We start from the raw sequence: 9,446 nt of genomic DNA, 5'->3' as shown, positions 1-9,446 counted from the left end.
AAAGGTGGAGGAGGAGGAGGAGGAGGAAAAGAAGGAGGAAAAAGGGGAAGGAAGAAAAAATAGAAAAAGAATAGTATTTTAACTCTCAGAAATATTTTATTGTTGTCCTTGAGCTACCTATTTCTTTGATTACTAAAAACAACTTTGGGAAAGCAGAGATGAGCCTAAGATCACTCTGTCCCTATCTAAAACTAGTAACTGGCTTTGAGGTAGACTAAGGTAATTCCCAGGAGATACATTACAAACTTTGTCTTGAAAAATCAGCAAAACATACCACAGAGAACAATTTTCTCCTGCACCAACGAAGAAAAAGCCACGGCAACAGTACACATCTGCACAGAATCCGAGCCGAGAAGCCCTTCAGAGCCATTCGAAGTTTGGGTTCTCTCAAGTGAGTCTGTAATTTTCACAAGTTGGATTTTTTTGATAGATGGGATCTTACTCAAAGGATACCTTTCTCCTATCCTGGTGTAACGTGCTAGATTTCTCTTTAGACGTGTGGTCTCTGTAACAGTTCCAGCCGTTGGCTCTGCACCTGCCTTATTTTCAGCTTCACCCTGCCTTACACCCCTTTCCTCAGCCCACCACGTTTGCTGCATCGTTTTGTTCACACTCACTGTCCCACACAGGTTGGAGATTTATATCAGAGGAGTAGGCAGTAACCATGTCACAGCCTGAATGATGCCCTATCTTTAAATCTCCTCCTCCAAAACAAGTTAGTCCATTTCTTTTTCGTTCAGTCTCAGTTTCTTAGGACATGGGCAGTATGAAACCAGATTCTTCCACAGACTCTCATTCAGATGACCTTTAGCCCAGTTCTTGACCTAATCTTTGCTCTCCACTAAAACCTCATTTGCCGGGTTTCCAGTGTTCACAAAGCTTCTAGCATTCTGATTTCTCAGACTTCAACCAGCATGACCTATTAAGCTCCAGTTTGCAGTGTTCTAGGACCTCTCTGTCTAGCTTACATCTCTAACTTTCCCACAGTCCGCCCTTCAAAGGCCTAAGAACTGAATGGTGGCCTCACTCGGTACCAAGTCACTTGACAAAAAAATACTGGCAAAAAAGCAAGTTAAGGAAGTAAGAGAGTAATTCAGCGCAAAGATTGAGGGAATAGTCAGTCCATCATGCCTAAGGGAGGCATAGTGTCAAGAATGGCTTTGCTTTTGTGACAGGAATGTGAGGCAGCTGATCACCACGTTGCAGCCACAGTAAGAAAGCAGGGAGAGATGGATGCTGCCACTCGACTCCCTTCCTCCTGCTGTATTAGTCTAGGGCCCAAGCCCACGGGATGGTGCTACCCACATTCGGGTGAGTCTACCTGCCTCAGTTAAATCTCTCTGGAAATGCCTTCACAGGTGTGCCAGGTGCTTGTCTCCTAGGTGACTGCCAATGCTGTCAAGACGATGCTCAAGATTAACCATCCCACCACAGGAAAAGACGTCTTCCACAGACGCCTAGGAGTGTTGCAGAAGCACCGTGGACCACTGAGTACTTACTGTGTCCTAAGTTCCTCTCTTTCCTAAGTGAGTAATCTTTATACGGCTATTCTAGCTCTGCTTATCATTTTATACATACAGCATGTGGGCAGAGACATACAGTGTACATATTTACACATTACATAACTTACCTGACCGTGAGGTAAGACATTTTCACTTTATTAGAGGACTGACTCAACAACAGATCCTGGTTGCAGTGACTAAGTAGAACTCTGGATTTCTCAGTGAGGGAATATGTGTGTTTTGTGGGTGGCAAGAAAACAAATTTACAAGCAAAAATACAACAATTTGTTCAGAGATTTTAATTTTCTTCACGATTCTAGAATCAAGTAAAATTTTGTTTCATACATTAGAAGATGTCAGCTTTATGAAAACTAAAGAACGGAAGAAAGAAGAAGCAAAGAACAAAAGCAGACTGCCTTGTAAGGCAGAAAGGAAGGGAGGGACAAAGAGAAAACTGGCTGCTTTTCAGGAGGTTATTTCTGCTTATTTTGTTGTTATTTATTTTGTTGAGACGAGGTCTTACTATGTACAACAGGCTAGCCTCAAACTCACTGTCCTTTCGCCTTAACCTCCTGAGTGCCGGGACTGCAGACATGCCTAGCTTCTGGTGTGATTTAGGCTTAAAGACTAAAGTAGAGAAAATTTTCTCCGGCCAACTGAAACTGACTTTCCTAGGGAAATGTGCTGACTCCTTCCCCACATCTGCTCTACCTTCCCCTTCTTGCTCCCCCCTCCTCTCCTCCTTCCCTCTTTGACTCCATCTCCCCTTTTCCTCTTATAATTTCTCACAAGGCCAGGAAACAATTTAGTTTCAGTTTGGTGGCACATAACTTTATTTGGGTTTTCTTTATGGCTTGTTGGATTCTGGTGTAAGAACTTAGTTTAAAACAATGTTGTTCCTCTTTAATTAAATGCAAGTTATTAGCAACTTGCAGTTATTAATCGTGTCAATGAATTGCAGTGCTCACCAATAAATGTGTTCATTGTCTTTTGGACATTATATTAATTTTGGACATTGAGTTAACTGTAAGCCACATGGCTAGGAGCTACCCATTAGAATGTTGCTGGAAGCAACATATACCACTTCAGGGCTTTGTCTCTAATCCCTTCTATCATGCCTGCATTTTCTGCCTTCCCTTGGCAAATGAAAGTTCTTAGACAGTGATAGATACATTATATAGAAGAGTCCAGGAGTCCATGACGATTGTGCCAGTCGTCTTACCAACCTGGTTTGACATTAGTGAGAAATAACACTTGATTATAGGAGCCACTGAGTGTTGGGAGGGTTTGTTTATAGCACTGTGGCAGTTCTGGCATGAACTGTTCCTGGTGAATCACACTTCCTTGTACTCATATCTTTACATACTTACCCTGACTCTGTCCTTCAGCTATGAACTTACCTTTGACCACAGTGACCTCAGTGACTATAGGTTTGAATAATACTTGTTCATTCGTACTTACCCTCTTTTACTGCTGGGCATTCCGCTTCCCCCATGTAAAAAAGGGGAGGCTAGCTTACAAAGGCTTATGGACACACCATTAGTCAACACCGATGGCTAGATATATGAGAGACAACATATTGGAAAAAATATACCCTCCAACAAGTTTCAAAGAGGGGAGGGAAGGGGCACATATATGACCCAAAGTAAGATCAAAAGCCTCTCCTTGACATACATCCCAAGTTTTCACCCACAAAATTCATGGACAAATACAATGCACATTGTAATAAGCCATAAGTTTTGGGTTTGGTTTGTTATACAGCAATAGCTAACAAATAAAAAGTTAACATAGTCTGTTCTGGGCAGCGGCACATGCCTGTAATCTCAGTAACTGGAAACAGGAGAATCAGGAGTTCAAGACCAGCTTCAGCTACATAAAGACTTGGAAGCTAAACTAGACCTCATGAAAACTCTTATTTAAAAAAATGAGTGTGTTCTGATTACTATAAAGAGATATAGATAAGGGTCATCTTGTCCAGAAGCAACTGGGCCAAGAAGACTGACTAGGGATAGCTCCAGTTTCTCTCTAGCTGCCCGAGCACTGGTATTAACAATGCTTTAGCATACTAAAGAACAACTCCTGCCATACCCGCATGCTACAGCAGGGAGTTCTGTAAGGTACTCTAGATGTTATCTTATTAGAGTTATAAACTCTTAAGATGTAACCACTCTGCTTTGTAATTGCTGTTACAGATACTTACACCCTTTGTCTCCTTACCACCCACATTTTCTACTCCTCCAGCCCCTTCTTGTTCAGATAGGTCATTTGGGGCCTTTTATTTCAAGGATTGTTGTCTAAGGTTAACTTTGGCTCCCTAAAACTTGAAGGAGAAAGGTCACACACTAGGAGGTAAGTGAGTTACTTAAAAGGATCCTGATATACAGTCCCACTAGGGAAAGCAACCTTTTTTGAGGTCTTAGGAGGTCAAAAACAAAGTAGAGCCCAGTAAGGACATGCCACTGTTATGGTTTATGTATGTGTCATCGCCACTAAAACTCATGATGAAGCTTCATCATTCTGAGGTAGTTGGGTAGTTCAATAGAAACGTGATCCAACTGTAGTATTCAGAGGTGAGGCCTTTACAGGTGATTAGGGGGAGATAAGGCCACAATAGAGTCTACCATGAGAAAGAGAATACTGATGGCTTTACAATGTTGGGGGGGCACACATGTATTAGTTATTTTTCTGTTGCTGAGATAAATTATCATGACCAAAAGCAACCTAATGAAGATTTTCTTTTGGCTTATAGTTCCAGGGGATTAGATATCCATAATGGCAGGAGCAGGAAAGTGAGAGATCACATGTCAACCACATACAGGTGGCAGAGACAGAGCAGGAAGTGGGGGCAGTGCTATAATCCTTCAAAGACTGCTCCCAATGATGCACTTCCTCCAGCAACGCTCACCTCCTAAAGGATTGATAACTTCCCAAATGGTGCTACCACCTGGTGACCAAGTGTGCAAATGCATGAGCCTATGGGGGCATTTTTTTTTTCATTCTAACCACAGTAGGGCAGAGGAAGAGTTGATCATACATGTGGACTCCCCTAATCTTGCCATATGATTCTCTCCATTTCCTACAGACTCTACACGAACATCGCAATCTAGAATACCCTACCTCAATTTGTTCCCTAGACCTCAATTTTGAGCCAAAAGGAACCTCTTTTCTTTATAATAAACCCCGTCTTTTAGTCCTATATTATGAATAGAAAATGGACCAAAGCAGATGTTCTCCTAAGTGTAGCCCTGGAGTGACTCCCCAGGGAAGAACAGTGACGGGATATGTGTAGGCAATTAGGACTCATTGTGATAAACATAAGTAGATGAAACTAGAATTGGCAAAGGCAGATACCAGGGCCTGAAGGAGTCTTGTAGTAGGGAATAAGCAATGAGTGACTTAAGTTAGATGTATATAGACAGCAAAGGATCAGAAACACATTACCTAATGCTTGATAGGCCATAACTCCTCTAGAAGTTAGAAGCAAACCTAAGTATGTGCTGAAAAACCCCAAAAGAACCTCAGATTAAGTGAATCAGAAAAATTAAGTCCTGCACTATTTAAACCTGATGGTTTTCTTATTGCCTAAGGTTTAAGAAAGTGTAGAACCACCTCTAAGTCTACCATTTGATGCATGTATAATGGAGACATTAAAATGCATATGTTGCTGGCTTGCATACATCTTACCAACTCTTCTCTGTAGCAATAAACCTGAAAATACACATTAATAGGTCAGCCACAAGGTGGTAGTATAAAGCTGCCTTTTGCCTGCAATCCCATTTTACATGCCTAATTTCCATATAGAGCTGTGAGCTATTTTAGCAGTAACTGTTAAAAAAAAAAAAATCAGGATAGCCACAATAGGGTAAAGCAATACATATTTAAAACCATAAAACTAGACTCTGCAGAAAATGCTGTAAACTAGTTTGTGTTCTTCCTCTTTTTCTTATCCACGACTATGTCATTAGATATCTTATCATTCAAAACATCAAAAACTAGCATATTCCACACGTAGTTTTAAAAAGTATTACATTCCACACATAATTAAAAATGCCAACAGACATGGTTTCTTATATTTTAAACTTTCTAAATTATTCTTTACAGGATTTGTTGTAACACATGTAGAATATCCTTAAGCTATATTGTAAACACTAAAATCTCAATCTCCAATGTGAATTCAGCATGTTAGGAAATGTGCAGCATAGCTGACGGAGTACCTGCTATCTTCAGAGGAGGGCTGAAGAGAGAATGAAAACTCTCTTCCTCTAGGACTTCTTGCCATTCTCCCTTTTCCTCATTTTATTTTTTTTCCCCATGTGATGCAACAGCATTGAAGAGACACACCCTTCAGAAGGGAGAAGTGAGTGGGAAAACCACACAGGAAGAACTCTCTATGCAAAATGGCTCTGGGTAAGAGAAGGCACCACGTCACAACATGAAATGAAGAACTACTGCTTGGGCTTTGCATCTGATGTCGGAGTGGAGCTTTTTCACTGGGGTTCACGGTTTTCTTTTTAGGAATGAGTTTGATCTCTCACTGAGTATGGTTGCTCAATTTAAATCCAAATACTGAGGCTCCTTACAAGACATAATATTTAGCTTGGGATGACTTAAGTTCAACTTACATCAAACATCTGGCAGGTAGTTTGGAGCTAGCTCGACATACCAGAGTAGAGGCGGAGAGGACTGGAAAGCCAGTCGTTGTGAGGAGGGCTATGTAAACGGTGATGATGTATAGGCGTGTGGAGTCAGCCACTGCAAACATCCCCTGCAGGGTTTGCTACAGAATAAGAAACTATTTTTTTTTTCCTGCATCTGAGCATGGGGATTAGAATCGAAACCACCAGTCTGGAGAGAAAACTCAGCAATTTTCAAAGCACATGTTGCTTTGAGCTCTGGAAGTGAGCCTCTGTCATGAGGACCTGGGTTTGGTACCCAGGATCTACATAATGGCTAAGAACAATCTGTAACTAAGTTTATTTGTTAATCACCATGACAGAGGAAACTTGCAGAAGAAAGAGGGCTTTGGCTTACAGTTCCAGAGTGTGAGATCATGATGGCAGAGTGAAGGCAAGGTGGTGGGAGCAGGACCTGAGGGCTCACATCTTGTTCTCCAAAGATGAAGCTGAGAATGCACACTGGGATTGGTGCTAGGCTTTGAAACTACAAAACCTGGCCCCAGTGACATACTTCCTCCAGCAAGGCCACACCTCTTAAACTTACCCAAATAATGCTACTAAGTGAGGACCACATGTTTAAATACTTGAGAATATGGGGAGATCTTATTCAAGCCACAATACTCTAATTCGAGGGAGTACCTTCTTCTGGCCTCTGAGGCCACAGCATGCACATGGTGCACAGACATGCATGCAGGCAAAATACTCACACACATTAAATTGTAAAAGAATGGAAACTATTTTAAAAGAGAGGGCCTGATGACATCTGATCTCAAACAATAAAAGTCCTGAGAATGTGATATACAAGCTGATATTATTGCCATATATAAATTCCATTGGGCTCTTTCCAGGGGTGCAATGTGTCCTATATGAATAATTTACAAAACCCCTATGAAATTAATGATATTATAATCTCTGTTTTACAGACATTTATCCCAAACCAGTCTATGCCAGACACATTATGAAATATGTTTAGATAAAAATTGTCCACCAAGAGGAGTTTTTATGGTTGTCAATGAAAGAAGAAACATTATATTGTTTTTCATTGTATGTACATGCAGCTCAATGTCTTTGGGGTGGGGGGAGTTCTGGGTTGCTAATAGCTTTCTACATGCATTGCTAGAATAGGAGTGTTTGTTCATTATACATGCTGGTGATGTTCTAAGGTTGCTAAGTGTATTATTAGAAGGCAGGTGTGTGTACAACTGGCGAAGTGCAGTCCTAGTTGCTAAAATATCTCCTATACCTTCCTACTTTCAATTCTTTTTTTTTAAAGATTTATTTATTATGTATTTATTATAAGTACACTGTAGCTGTCTTCAGACACACCAGAAGCGGGCATCAGATCTCATTACAGGTGGTTGTGAGCCACCATGTGGTTGCTAGTATTTGAACTCATGACCTTTGGAAGAGCAATCAGTGCTCTTACCCACTGAGCCATCTCACCAGCCCCCTACTTTTTCAATTCTTGATGAGAATGATAATCTGTGCCCTTATAGGGCACAGAATATACCATAAACCAAAATCTTTATGTATTCTATGTCCTCAAAAAGAAAGCTGCATAGGTCTGTGAAGAAATTAGAAACAGGGGTAATCACTTTTAATTGAATTCCAGTTATTGATCTGATAAATTTGTGCCTGCTATCACTAAAACTCTGGGCTCAGTGTTTGATGCCCTGATATTCCAAAAGCACTAATTCTCCAGCAAGAGTTTCATTTACTCCCTGGATGCTTCTTGTTCCTTATGTCCAGAAGTCATCAGTAAAGAAGAGGCATTCTGGCTGAGTAAGTGAGCCTGATTATGAAGAGGAACAGAGCTTCAGTCAAAAACAAATGGAGTCAGGGAGGAGCATGTTTAGAGTGCAGTTGACTGATGTGGGTAACTCTTGGCTCTCTCTCTCTCTCGTCCAGTTCTAAGAGTAAATGAGCATGCGCAGCAATCCCAGCCTTGGCAGAAATGAGCACCTGGGTTGTGCCAATTGGCACGTAGCCTGAGTCTGCACTTTGAGAGTGAAGCGAGTCAAGACTCATTAGTATAAGAAGGAAACAAAAAGAATCCGTTGGGACCCCAAGATCTGAAGCTGTGATCAAGACTAGAATTCTTCTCTCACTAAATTTCCTCTTTTAAGATTCTGCAAGAAGGGCTTGGGGTGTCGTGTCCTGGTATGTAGACCCACGGTCAACAGTTTTAAAAAGTCCTGGGAGGTGGAGAGATGTCTCAGTACTTACAAACACTTGTGATTCTAACAGAGAACCTGAATTCAGTTCCCAGAACCCATGTGTCTGGCCACAACCTTCTGTAACCCCAGTTCTCCAGGAGGGATCTGTGCCTAGTGATCAGCTGAGACATAAGTGTAAAGGCCTAGTCATTCTGTGTCAGTGAGGGGTAACCTGGTAGATTGGGCAGACATGCCGTCTGTACCATTTCCATGCTTATCTCTAGAGTCTATAAAAATGTCCTTGTGGAAAAACTGCACATAGAATCAGGGATGCTAATTGGCTGGCCTTTAAGTACACATAATCCTCAGTAATTTGGGTGAGACTAGTGTTCATGGGTCCCTCTAATCTTTAAGAGGATGAAAAGTTAATCACATTTGAAAATGCTCATCAGTTCTCTTTGAAGACTGTCAGAGTCAAGGAATACATACTTCCTCCAACAGCTGGCAAAGAAAATGGGTTTCTACTTCAGCTTCCAGAAGGAACATGTCCTGCCAACACTTTGATCTTAACTCAGTGAGACTGAGGATTTGGGTCTCCAGAATTGAAACATAAGAAATATATCGCTAAAATTGTGCTCAGGAAATTTGTTGCAGCAGCCATAGAAAATGAATCCAGTGTATCTTAGAATTCTCTGTAAGGAGCTGGAGAGATGTCTCAGTGCTTAACAGCAGTAGTTGCTCTGGCAGAGGACCTGGTTTCAGTTCCTAACACTCACATAGTAGGGAGCCCTACTCCCTACATCTGACTAACAACCAGCTGTAATTCCAGTTCCAGGGGATCCAACACCCTTTTTTGCCCAGTGGGGGTGCCAGACATAATGTTGTACATTATATGCATATATATGCATATATACTATACATATATACATATATACATACATATATACACATATACACACATATAAATATATATCACATACATGTATACATATATACACATATATAACAAATACACATATACATATATACATATGCCAGAACTCTCATACACATAAAATAAGTTAACCTAAAATACAGAAGAAAATTCTCTGTCATCTCAAATATAGGCATTC

The sequence above is a fragment of the Mastomys coucha genome, unplaced genomic scaffold (assembly GCF_008632895.1).
Source record: "Mastomys coucha isolate ucsf_1 unplaced genomic scaffold, UCSF_Mcou_1 pScaffold13, whole genome shotgun sequence".
NCBI classification, from domain to species: Eukaryota; Metazoa; Chordata; class Mammalia; order Rodentia; family Muridae; genus Mastomys; species Mastomys coucha.
Note: the sequence above shows the minus strand (reverse complement) of the source record.